General features: G+C 38.9%; 1 protein-coding gene across 4 annotated transcripts in view; it reads left to right on the top strand.

Annotated features, from left to right (window-relative positions):
- Positions 1–3,154: 3,154 nt before the first annotated feature.
- LOC135255285 (SH3 and multiple ankyrin repeat domains protein 2-like) overlaps positions 3,155–14,267 on the top strand; it is a 177,107-nt gene continuing 165,994 nt past the window's right edge. For all 4 annotated transcript variants that reach the window (XM_064336240.1, XM_064336239.1, XM_064336242.1 and 1 more), the window contains exon 1: positions 3,155–3,624. The gene's annotated coding sequence lies outside the window, so the exon portion shown is untranslated. The remainder of the gene's footprint in view (positions 3,625–14,267) is intronic.

A 14,267-nucleotide genomic window follows, 5' to 3' on the forward strand; every position in this document is an offset into this window, starting at 1 on the left:
GCAGAATAACTTTCACTTGGCATGTTTTGTATGACTTAATGGTCTCAAATATTTTCTTCATTTTGTACGTTTGGTGTATCATCACTCCTTGCCCTTATTCCTTTCTGTGTGTGCACTTTATTCTGCATATTCATATGCATGAGCAAAAATAGACATTTCACTGCTGAGAAAACCTTTGGATCCATTGAGCTGCTGTGTGCTATCTTTAGCCTTTTATTTGTGACCACTTTTATTTATTTATTTTAACAAATATTTTACACATATTTAAACACATTTATATTTCTGTGCCAAGTCAGAGTTGAACAGTGTGTACTATACTTGCTGCTGCACACATACAAACATACATTTATTTCTTGCTGATTATGAAACTTCAGATTGTCACATGTCATATGCCTGCCATTTTAATATGACATATGGCTGCTGTTTTCTATTACATAAGGGCTTCCTAGAGTGCTATCCTCTTCCTTCAGCCGCACAGGCTCCCATACCCAGGTCCAGCTCCAGTAACAGAAAGGTATCCAGAATTCTATTTTTTCTTTATCAGTATTTTATGCGGTTTTCAAGAGGAAAGCCATTTTACATGAATTGTTGCCTTGAGGATGCTCAATAAAAAAATACATTATTTTAAAGAATTTGGGGTGAGAAGGAATAGACTGGGCTGAGAATGAATTTGCTTTCAGAATGAGAAAACCATATTCCTTTTGCATCATTTAGAATGCATCAGATATGATTATCTCCGTGGAGTAAGTGCATCCAGGCTTCAATTAGTGAGTTACTGATGACAAGCTTGACTCCCTCTTGTTGTCATGGTGAAGAAGACTCCCCTGCACCCCTGTTCTCTGAGTACAGGATGGTGCAGAGGCCAGCAGCTGTGACGCACAGTTAAATATGAACAAAGCAGAGGTGCCCATTATGCACACCTGACACAGATTATAGACCAAGATGATAATCATATGAGAACAATCATATAGGATTGATTCTTTCTGAACAGTACTGCATGGCAAGGTTATTTGTGCTAAGTATACTGAGGCTTGTCTGTCATAGCCATTTCAAGCTGTATTATCTGATAAATATATCTGCCATGAATAACATTTTCAATTTTACAAGGATCTATATATATGATTAGGATGGGTTATTAGAACTACGTAATGATAAAATATTCTTACGCTTCTGGAGAGTAGCAATATAAGAGGCTTGATATTTTGTACTTCAACAAAAATAGATGACTATGATGCAACCTACTTTTGTAGGCAGTAAGAAAATTAAATGTCATGTCAGTATTCTACACACCATAGTGCCATATAAAATAAGGACAGGCGGCATGTGCATATCACTCCTTAAACAAGGAAAGCAACACTCATAATCTCACTAAACATCTGTAAACAGGTTGTACCTAACCGTGCAAGAATAACAGCAAAAAATGGCAACAGTCATTAAAACTGCATTGCCTCTGATGGCAAGGCGAGAGCCATAGCGCTCCTAAGGTAAAGGTTAGCAGATGAATTTCATGTTTACGCTGTCGCAAAAGCTCAAGGTGCCTGCCTCAGCTGGGATGTCAATTTTACATTAATGGCCATAGGATTAGATAAACAAGAACGACACTGTTGCCAAGCTAAACATTAATTTCACCATATAGTAAAGGCTGTTGCCATGGTGAGTCCATTTATTTTTGCGCAAGTTCTCTCTTAGCTTTCCAACCTCAAATGGTTTCATAGGAGGATGAGCAATGTATGCATACAGAAAACACAGCTAATTTTGCAGGGCCTGACCAGAAACAGATTCTACATCATGGGGATTAAGTGGAGGCGTTCCCTGTGGAAAATGTGCCATTTCAAAGCAGCCAGCATGACCACAGATTAACCCTTTATGGTTCAAAGGAGCTGATTCCGGCTATGGACAGAGCAGTGTTTTATTAGGAATAATCACTCTGGGAATATATTACTTGATGGGTCCTCAGATTCTACCATGAGAGAAGGGATGCATTCACCATATTGTGCTATATTCAGAAATATTGTATTGTCGGCTGCATAGCTGCTTGTCCTGTGAAGGCACCGTTTCAGTGCATGAATGGGCTCCAAATCTGGTATCGAACCAAGCCCATGGCAGTGCCAACTGTGGCCAGCACTCCCGCAGGGCACCACGAAATTGGCGGTAGCATTGCCAGGGGAGACCAGGACGATGATTTAAATTGGTCTACAAATGACCCCTGCTGGTCAGTTGGGTACTTGCTTTGAGCTGTGCGTGAAGTGTCTTCCTTCAACTCTCACCTGTGCAAGCCCAACTTGATGAGTGCAGTGTGAGAAGAAGCAACGGTGACATTTCATACTTCAGAGGGGAGCTCATGCTTGTCTTCAGCCCTCCCAGATTGGCAATTCTGATGAGCATTGCAGCATGCGCATGATCAGGCATTCCAAACTGGGAGAAAAAATGGGGAAAAGCAGTGATGCTGTAACATTGTGCTAACCTCTATATGTAACCACTACACTGCTGTCATGTTACAAATTTCATTTTTTGATTTTTCCTATGTTGCTCTGGGTACAGAACAGCCTACTATGTAAAAATATATTTTTTATGAGGCTTCACATGTGCCACATATGGGGAAGATCATTCTGGAAGCTTCTGCTCCCCCCAAGGAGATGGAGCAGATGGGAGTCGGCTAAAATGGCTATCCAGCCCTAGTCAGAGAAACCTCATTCATCATCAGAAGTCTTCGAAGCCTGTGTCAACACAGTGTTCTACCAAAGGAATAGATGACACATTTTGAAGTGTGCTATTCAAAATACCTCTCCAAACAAGAGGGCCTTTGGTTTGCCAGTTTTCTATTTGCATTCCTTTCAGACATTGCTTATTTTAAACAACAATTTTAAGCATGCCAGTATACATAGAATTGATAGGGAAATTGTAAAGAGTGCATTTTCTTCTGGTTGCTACTTTCTATGCATAAATAATTGAGGGAATCAAATAAATTATTGATAACTAGCATTATGAACATTTTTATTCTGTCCTTTTAGTCTGGTAAAATTCCCTCTGCCTTTGAATTTGAACATGCCAAATCCACTGCACAAAGAGGTTTAATCAGTTTGCAGTGTCAGTACACAATCTTCAGAATATAATTAAGTATTCGATATGTGTTAGGCAAGCAAACTCACTCCACGATAAAAAAGAAAATATGACCCATCGATTTTTTTTATTCCTTTCTTTTATGGCCGTCAGGATACATTTTGTTACTTCTGCCATACAGCACCTGAGGCTGCGTCGATAAAGAGGTATTCATTTCAAGCCCCGCCCTCCTGAAGCTTTTGCCTCGAACTAGCCGTCAGGTGCAAGGTTCATAATCAAACAGTTTTTCCCTCTCTTTGCCTGATTCCCAGCCCTGTCGGGTGGACAGGTTGCGCGCAGCGTCGAGTGTCAGTACTGCATATTGAATTTCCTTGCGCTCTGGACTTGTCTCTGGGAGCTCCGCTGAATGTGTCTTCGTTTCCTCTGCCTTCTCATGCCGAAACGCTCCGTGGTGGTCGGAGGAAGTTCTTTTCGCCCACAGATACGGCTTTGAAACGTGAAACCCTATGAGGGTTGTTGGCGGCATGAACCTTTCTCTATAAAAAGGACGGTGAAACATTCAAGGTAAGAGCTGCTGGTTTGTTATTACGAAGTGCAGTTTCTTTGTGTTCGTGCAACTTCCACCACGCGCTGTTTCATCTGAATGCAGGTGTTAACCAGCACAGTGGCCATGAAATAAAAGGTAACGTAACGAAAGTTAATAAGATTTAAAACAATGACAGTTTATGTCTAAGCGATACGTGTGCGTGCAGTTAATCTATATATAACTGAGAGCAATTTGGTTGCAAGTACCAGAGACTTTTACTTTGACAGCGCACGTGGCCATATCAAAACTATGTAGGGCATTCAAAATATTATTAAATCAAACTATCAAAAGACAATGACACACCCCCGCTCAAACCTTGTCTGCATGGCATCTTGGACAGAAAATTTATCTTCATCTGCGTCACGCATCCAACACAATTTCATGATAGAGCCACTTTCTCACCCGTCAATATAGCGTTACAACCAGCTTTGCCAGAAATGAAAATTATTTTTAAAGGGTACCTTTACTGTACGGTTGATTAATTGCTAACATTGATGTTTTGCTCATTCATTGGCTTAAAAATGTATGCTAGCCTACAAAATGTATGGCACCCTGTTTTGGCGACTTGAGGTCAATGAAGTGATGCCTCCTTGAAAATTAAAATAAATCCGGTCAGATGTTCTCCCCTTGGTGTAGGCTACTATAGCATATTTTCACTTGTTGAATGAAATTGATGCGACTTTTGTAGTATTAAATTATTGCAGCTCACACCGCCACAAGAGGACCAGTCTGGACAAGGACCAGTCTTTGTTAAGACAGGGCTTCCCCAGTTTCTATATTGTTGAAGTAGCAACAGCAAAAACCAGCAAAAAACAAAAACACGTTTCAGGATTACGTAAATCTGTTCATTGACAATATTCCGTCTAAAAATATAGAATTATTGTTGCCAAAATATAATCCTGTCTATTGCTACATATATGCTACATTCATACTTTGGATTGTTTGTTCACCCATCTAAGTTTACATGAATATTAATACTGCTGCCAATAGCTCTAACTATATTAATATAATTCTTGCAAAAGTGTATGCTCATGGTTTATTTAGTGATGCTATGTGGTCAGGGATATGAACATGTTTCAAACCACCTTTCAAATATAATGAATTGTGGGGAAACTACTTACTTCTAAAGCCGTTTTTATTGAAACATCATGAAACACATAACACATTGACTCATCATACCATTGTATTCATGATGAAACAATATCATGATTATCTTCATTCATGTTACAAAAATGTTGGCAGTGCATTTTCATATTTAATATTTAATTTGCTTTGTTAGAGGTGAAAAGAGTATTTTTACACTCCCTGTGGAACACTTCAACTTCACTGTCAACTGTATCAAGGCATGTATGTTTCTAGGGTGAATGCTGTGCACTCTGAGTAGCTGTAACTTTAAGTACTTCCTTTGTTGTAAAATGAACTATTTTGTCCAGAAAAAAAGTTATTTTTTGGACCAGACCCATCCCAAATGCTGCTGAGGTAGTCACTAATAGCAGCTTCGCAGTTCATGGGGAGTATATTCTGAGTCATGCTGGATATTAATACCGTGTAGATCTTGTGAATTGTGTTTGGGCAGATGGATTCACACTGCGTGGAGATAACTTGTCTCTTTTTTTGGTGAGCAAGTGACAAAAATAATATTTAACTTATTTTATTTATTGCATCATATGTCATTTATTCAGCTGTGAATATGTAGCCTTGTAGTGTCATGGATACTGTGAACCATGAAGACTTTTCAATGCATTCATTTGCTTGGTTTATGCTAGTGGCAGAAATAGCCTAATGTTTGAATTTTTGGATTTGGTACAAAATTCTGTGTTGACTGTATGTATTTTTACATCAGGAGCAACAGATTCGATTTACATTTTTGATGAGTGATTAACATGAGGTAACATTCTTTCCACATATTATTCTGAATCATGTGCTATACTATGTGCAAAGACCAGTGCGAGGCCCTTCTCCCCTTTTCTTAACAGAATCAGTGATCATAAACTATTTGGAGGCAGCACATTTCTGTTAACAATGCCACTGAACTATAGGACAGGCCCAAATGAAAACACTGACTGTTCTGGGCCTCTTCTCTCTTTCTGTTCTCTGCTCCATTCTGAAAATGCTTCATTACAGTAACTTTGATTTGGCCCAAGTGCAGCCTGCACATTTAGGCCTTAAGTTCAAGATGGAAGAGTCAATGCAAATGAAGAATGCATGGGCAATTTTGACAAACATATAATGTAAAACATGAGGGGTGCACTGATCGATCGGCCCTGGATCGGAAGCTGGCTGGTTTTCGCTCCATAACACGCGATCAGTGACGGGCAGATTTTGGCCAATCTGTATTCCAGTTTTATGATGTAAGAAATGTGAGCATGGGCAAGCTGCACTGGAATGCTGCTGATATATCTTTCTTAAAATGTCAGCCGTATGGAAACAATACAAAGTGCGCGAAGCGGACATTAAAGGTCTGGTTTTCTCAACCTGGGTGTTATTTTCATAATATGTTTCGTCAATCCTATCGGTTCTGATAGTATTTTATGCAACTGCTTCATTGTCAAGTTTAGGCTTTTTAGCCATTTTCTCCATGCCAGTAGCTTCTCCATGGCATCTATGGGGCATATCAAAATAGGCTACAGGTTCAATGTACCTTCAAGCAAATTCAGTCTATCTAAACCTTTTTATTGGAAAGTTAAAATGAATTTGAATGTTGAAATGTATTTGTCAAAATGAAAACTAATTCTGTCTGAACTTGCAGAATTTAATTGAATAATGAAAGTATGTGAATGTATTGGTAACCTATAGAGCAAATAAACCTGTTGATTTAAAAAAAAGTTTCATGATCAGCTATCGGAATTGAAATCGGATGATTTTGATTTAAACAATTGGCAACTGGAATCGGCCATAAAAATTCAAGATTGGTGCTCCCCTATAAAACACTCACATCACCCATGGCAAACAGTAATTGCCCCTTTTATTGATATTTTATTGATTTTATTTATAATCAATGCTCATCTCACATTTGTAGAAAAAATAAAATAAAAATAAAAAGCTCCGGGATGATTCCCAAGTCTTTTGGAATAATGTTCTATGGACTGATGAGTCAAAACTGGAACTTTTTTGATGACACAGATCCCATTATGGCTGGGATCTGTGTCAGCAAATACAGCATTTCACAGTAAAAGCATCATACCAATGGTAAAACATGGTGGTGGTAGTGTGGGGGTGTTGGGATGCTTTGCTGCCTTGGGATGTGGATGGCTTGCCATTATTGAAAGAACCATGAATTACTGAAGCAATGTGTGGTTCAGTAAATGTCTGGTTATCTGTCCATGAGCTGAAGTGTAATTGGGTTATGGAGCAAGACAAATATCCAAAACACAAAAAGAAGTCCACTTCTGAATGGCTGGAAAGAAAGAAAAATTTAAGTTTTTGAGGGCTCTAGTCAAAGACTTGAACCAAATAGAGATTCTGTGGTAGGACTGGAAAAGAGCAGTTAATGCCCGGAAACCTACCAGTTTGTCTACATTAAAGCAGTTCTGTAAAGAAGAGTAGGCTAGAATTCCCCCACAGTGAGATTTTTCAAAATCTGTATAATTATTGTTCATTTGACAGTTTTGGTTTATGGTTTATTATTATTTTTGAGTTTTTTAAGGAAACAACATTTGAGAACCCATCTAGCAAACTCAGATGGAAGTCAAGGTTTTATGTCAAAAACTTTATTTGTCACCATTTTGGGGTTTCATCTGATTTTAATAAGTCTCGCTTTTCATTATATATGTATTTTTCGGCAAAATCATATTGTAAGCATTGTTTTGAAGCTTATTTATGAAGGATGAGCTAGTGGAATTTTTAAACTTGCTTGGAAAGGTTGGAAAGTTGCCAGTTGTCTTGCATCCACCCGCTGCTTTCACAGTTTTACTTTTTCTCCTTTTAAGTCTGCCCAAATCATGAAAGAATCTCATCTTACTTAGCAAGAACATCCAAACGTGTATGATTACAGCTTCAGTGTTTTCACCATTTTTGGCGCTAGGGTCAAGCATTTGGGGAAGTTAATTAGTGAGCCTATGTAATAGGCTAATGACAGTAAATCAAATGGGTTGAGTCTTTTAACGCAACCCATTCTCTGCAGTGAAAACATTACTTTGCAGAATATCACATCTTCCTTGAATAAACTTACTCACATTTCTGAAGATAGGAAACCCAAGGCTGGGTTGTAAGGGCTGTTGCTTAATCTACAATCCCATAACCACATTTTCATGTCACCATACGAGAGCCTTGAATCCTGTGCAAGAAGACTAACTTACACTTTCACTCTCACTCTTTCGCAGAAAAAGAAACCGCATTCATTTTTCAGGAAAACACAGGGTGCTAATACTAATTGGCCTAATTTGTGCAACTCTTCATGCATTTAACTGAAAAACCTTATTTCTTATAAAAATATAAATATAAAACACTTCAAAACTGGCACAGTCGTTTACCCATTTAACTCATGTTCCCTGACAAAGACATTTTGTAACAGAATGTACTGTATACGTAAGGAATAAACCGCGATGGGCTGTCCTGTTATTGGAAAATAATTTATGAAAGGGGTGATGATGTGGCCAAGGCCAAATCAAGGTTGTTTAACCACCCCTGATCTACATTATTTTTTTAATAATAGGACAGCCACGGATGGTTTATCTTGCTTATACAACGGTTACCAACAATGACTATATATTAGTTACTGTTATATTCATAGATTTTTATTGACTTAATCCGCTGAAATTGAAATATTCTTCTACAGCCCTTACTAAACAACACACTGGTAGGACTGGGCTAGCTCCTTGCGGTAGTGAGCACTGTTTAAACTCTGCCTGTGGCCCTGCAGAACCACTAGCTGGACTGAAACTTGGAAGTAAACTCTTAGCTAGCAAACTAGCTAACCGCCTCTACAATATGTGTGGACAATTCAACTGATATTGGTGGAGCAAGCCACATTTGCTTATTTAAAAAAAAATTGATGCACGAGGCTACAAGCGAATGCCTACCTATGCCATTTGTTAAAACTGCCTATTTCAGTACAAGACACAGCATCCATGTATTCTTACAATATGGGTGAAACAAAAACAGCATGATAAAATGATGCTATATTCTTGGTGTTCATTTACTTGGACAAAATTAAGACACATTTTTATCTTCTCACATTTCATTTCTCAGGCTCCTAGCTCGACCATAATTGCTCTACACAACTACACACTCTCCAATTATTTTTTACCCTCCTCACATGAATCTGTCAGACACAGAGTTTGAGACCCTGGTATTGTGCAGAACAGAGCATTTCTGCTTTGTTGGAAGAGTTGACCAGGGGGTAGACCCATGGACTACATAATTGAATTAAGTGGACAGGTTCAATTACAATAATGTAAAATATGTAATTTCCTTCTAAATGATAGCTATGAACTAAAACTCTGTACAACAGCCAAAAACTGAAGTTAAAGGTCAATATGTGTGCCAACTCAAAAAATGGTCAGTGTACTCATGTGCCCATTTCATGAAGGATTAAAGGCTGTCTCTTTAAATGCAGCCTCCCAATAGTGTTCTGTGTGGGTTTCTTTATAGTGATGCATCAAAGGGTTCTTCTGCACTTCCACAATTCATTTATGAAGGGCTACAGTAATAGCTCTGTTCACCCACGCATGCTGTACCTTTATTGGACGAAACTGAAACGGAGAGGAAGTGAAATGCAGTGTGCGGCCAATGAGATTAAAGGTGAGATGAACTAGGGAATAAAGCCAGGTAGTTTATGAATTCAAGCGATTCCACATGTGCCAGGTGATGCGTAAATGCACATTAAGTCATTGTCAAATGAATGCCCATACATTGGTAAATCTTTTCCGATAAAAATAATTAATGTCAAGAAAATTAAAATGTATTGTTACATTTGTCTGTTTGGGAGAGATCTGTTTGTGAGTGCAAAAACATATTTGTAAACCAATTGCTTGTCAGATACAAAATAATATTTGTTAATCTTATTTATGTAAGGATTGTATTATTTATTTGATTTATGGGACAATATAACCCTATAATTTGTAGATGGAACTGGGTTTATAATCAGCAGTTTTTTTATTTTAATTTTTTACCACAGTTGTTTCACAGATTGCCTATATGTTAGCCAGATTGTGAGCTCAATATTATCATACTGTTAAATATCAAATTCACCTGATTTGTAGACCCATTATAAATATTAATGGCATGGTTTGAGACAGAACATCCATAGCTAGCATAGCAGTGCCTCTTGTCAAAAATCAGTAGCTTCTGGAACAGTGGTAGTCAACCCTGTTCCTGGAGATTTACCTGTGGGTTTTCATTTCAACCCTAATTTGGCACACCTGATTCTACTAATTAGCAGCTCAACAAATATCTCTTGCTGTTGAATGAGGTGTGCATTGTTAGGGCTGGAGTGGAAACCTGCAAGATGGTATATCTCCAGGAAGAGGGTTGGTTACCACTGTTCTAAAATAAGGAAGTATGGTGGAGGAATGCAGGAGCTGACTGTTTTGTTTGTGTATAGGACAGTTGCTAAAGTACATGTGTTGTGTATTGAATTAACATAGTAATACATAGACAGTGACTGTAATATATTGTTGGCTTATTGACATTCCATTCTCAGTCTTAGTCATTGAAGTCTTTCGAATGATTCCAACTTCCCCAACCAGTTTCATCCTGGCTTGGGTGCCTTGTTTTGAGGGACAGCTACAGTCCAGTGGAAAGGTGTCTGATTAACCTACTCACTATTTTTTATTTTACCCTGTTTAGAGATGTTCAGTGGGTTTTTTTCCCTTTGGTTGCTTTGGAAACTCCTTGGTATTTATGGATGCATCTTGGCTTGTAATTCACTACCTGGTTGACCTTACAAAGACAGATGTATTTGAGTTAATTTGTTCTTGTTCAATGAATCGAGAGGCCCACACCCCAGAACTGATAAAGGAAATCCTCATTTTTGAATGACTGCTTATTTGTCAAACATTTCAGCAAAATTAAAGTAAATTGGCAAATTAAAGTAAATTGATCTTGAAGACCTGACTTAGCCTACAGACAAAATAGAGGCTTGTTGATTTGTGTGTGTCTGTGTGTGTGTGTGTGTGTGTATGCATGCTTGCTTGTGTGTGTGTGTGTGTGTGTGTGTGTGTGTGTGTTTGTGTGTGTGCAAGGGGGCAGGGGCTGATCATTGCTGATCACAGTAATTCTCAGCCATTCAGCTCTGTCTCTTTTAAAGTAAGAGGCTTGTTGGGTCAAAGGGCCAGCTTCTTCAATGCATGTGGGTGTTACGATGCGATGTAGCTTCCAGCAGTGCTCTAATATGCATGTCATTATTATTATAATATTATTATTACATTTGGAAATACCACTATACTAGTGGTAAATAGGATATCATGCGCCAGGCTTTTAGAATCATTTGCAGCATAATATGTAGCAGAACAATATCCACGTTTCACAGCGATATTATGTCAGCATTTCCTGAGGCAGAGGTTCTAAAATATTTACAATGGATTTATTTTTAAACTTCACCCATCATTACATAATAACTTAAGTGAGTCTGTATTGTTCTGGTTGTTTGTGCTGTATAGACAGCCCACCCCACACCATCAAATCTCAAACATATTTAATTGACTGACACGCAGAAGAGAAGTGTCTGGCAGCGTTTCACATTCAGCTGCCTATGTCCCCTGCAGCTTGTGTCCTTATTCACGTTCTGCCTGTTTGCCTATCCAACTTGTGTGCACCGCTTGCACATCACTGCCAAGGATGGTTGTCCTCCTTCTCCTCGGGATGTACAGCTGGTAAACAGATTTTGAGTCTTGAATGAGCATGATTGTTTTTCGTTAGCTGTGTGCTCCTTTTCGTCTCCAACTGGTCCCACCCCGTCTCCTTTTCGCCTCCGTTGCCCCTGGATGGTGCCGCTGGCCAGTTTGATCCATTATGTCATTCCTGGCGGAGTCACTTAGCTACTGCAATACCGCCGGACAGACAGCATAATTCTAGGGCATTCCTCATGCCACCCCCCCCCCCCCCCCCCACACACACACACACACTTTTCACACTCATTTTCAGCTGTGATCATCGATGACTCTATAGTCAGGAATGTGAAAGCCAGGACGGCTAAAACATACTCCCTACTGGCTGCTAAAGTTTTAGATATTGCTAAACAAGTCCCTAGCATTTCAAAAAAGGATATTGCCATTGACAGAGTTGTCATCACCTTGGTACCAATGACAGTCCCCACCAAGTATCTCAGCTGCTAAAATCGGAGTTTCTTGAACAATTCAATGTCCCGAAAGAGTTCAACATAGGCCAGGTGTTTATCTCTGGTCTGGTCTGATACTGAACCTAAATGACTGGCTCTCCTCTGTCTGTAACGCTAACAATGTGGATTTTGTTGGCAATTTAACCTTTTCTGGGACCGCAGGTGGTTCTTTAATAGAGACACCCAAACCAGCTTGGTACACGGATGCTACTGGGGGAATTTACTGCACAGCATTCCCTACTTATGTGTAGTCAAGTCCAGCGACAAATGATGTCCCCAGAGTCCAAGCCCCATTGTTGTTGGTTCCTGTCAAAATTCTGTTCAGTCTGTAAATGGACTTGGGCCTTTAGTCAGTAAATTACCTTTCAAAAGTTATGCCGGACCTTCTTGTAGGTGTGGAGGGCACTATGCAAACACTAGTTAAATTATTTTTATATTCCTGTTTTAATTAACAGAAAATGGGTCAGGCAAAAGAAATGTTCTCCATACACGTAAAAAGCCTGAAATCCTAATCATTATCCATCCTCATGATTTTATGTATGCTTCAGAGTGACAAATTAGATCATTTAAATATATTGGTTTCTCAGGCTGACCCTGGTGTCCTTGTTCTAATTGAAATGTGGCTAAAATAAGGTGTTTCTGGCTCTGATAGTCTTTCATAATATAGAATAGACAAGGTTGGAAAGGGGGTGGTGCAGCTGTTTATGTGAAGTTCTGTTTTTCTGTTACTATTTTGAAAGCTGTCAGTTACATGCATATTTTGAATTCATTGCATTGAAGGTTGATCTATGATTAAATAATTATGTGGTTTTGGCAGGTACATACTGTATTGACCACCATCTGCAGTTGAGGGTTCTCTTGTTAAGAATTCTGAACTTCTGTCTCATTATGTTAAATGTGATGTCATTCTTATGATTTTAATCTAGATGCTTCAGATGATTGGAGTGTCTAGTTAATGTCCAGCTCAAATCTTTTCTTTGGAGCCACTCTTTACTTAGACCCTGTCAGTCAGGGTTCAGGGCTAAGCATAGCTATCAGAGCTATGTCCTTAGTCTTAAATGATACTGTATTTTATCTGCATTAGACCGGAAGCTTTATTGTGCTGCATTTTTTGTTGATCTGTCTAAGGCCTTTGATACAGTCGACCATTCCATGTTGTTACACAGACTGTCAGTTATTGGCCTAGACACTGCAGCCTGTGTTGCCAACTATTTGCTATGGAAAGCTAAGGCCTTCTCTAAAAGTCGCTAGAAGTCACTAGATGACGTCATACGTTAATTTGCATATGTACGACGTCACCACGTAATCATTTTTATATTAAAAAACGTATGTTAAGCCACGAACGGCGATAGGCATAGTGTAGGTTTTGTGTCTGCCTGCCCTCCAATGACGTTGGCCGAGCTGCATAGTATCTGTTAGATCTGTAGAACATCTATTTCCGTGTAATTACAGCGGCTGATTCTACATAGGTCAATCAATACTTTTATAAACGTGGGCAAGGCTAGAGCATTAGGAAAGGCAGACATTCCGTCATTCACAAATTGGGGAGTTTTTCCTGTTGCTCAACAATGAGAATAGAAAGTTGCTAGAAGTCGCCAAATTTGTCGCTAGTCGCTAGATAAGATTTTTAGTCGCTGGGGAAGGTAAAAAAGTTGCTAAATTGGCAACACTGACTGCAGCACAAAATCGGTTCCATAATGACCTCGGAGAGATCTCATTGTGTGAAAGTGGGTGATGTACAGTCTGCGTTTTTACAGTTGTCAAAGGGTGTTCCTCAAGGGTCCATACTGGGTCAGTGATGTTCACCATTTACATCAAAGACATAGTGACTTTATGCACATGATACAGTTCTCTATTGTTTTTCCCACTTTATCCCATTGGCTGTTAAAATCTGCAGCTTGCTTTTGTTGCTTTGCAAATGGCACTCATAAATCTTAAACATGTTTTAAATATTGATAAAGCTAAGTGCATGCTGTTTACCAGATCAAAAAATTGAATCAAAATCTCCAGATATGTACTCTTGATGGTACTCCTATCGAAAGGGTCCCCAATTATAAATACTTGGGCATCTGGATTGATGATAAATTCACTTTTAAGTTCCACAAAAACAATCTGGTTAAAAAGCTGTTGGCGAAGCTTCTTATATTTGGACAGGTCTTGCTTCCCTTCGTTTACCCGAAAGAAGTTAATTGAATCTACTTTTCTTTCTGTCCTTGATTATGGTGATATAATTTATATAATTTATCATTCCATGCTTAGATTTATTGCTGGGGACAATTATAGTACTCATCACTGTGTCCTTTGTAAAAAGGTTGGGTAGCTCTCTCTCTCTGTAACAAGCAA

The sequence above is a fragment of the Anguilla rostrata genome, chromosome 5, assembly GCF_018555375.3.
Source record: "Anguilla rostrata isolate EN2019 chromosome 5, ASM1855537v3, whole genome shotgun sequence".
Classification (NCBI taxonomy): domain Eukaryota; kingdom Metazoa; phylum Chordata; class Actinopteri; order Anguilliformes; family Anguillidae; genus Anguilla; species Anguilla rostrata.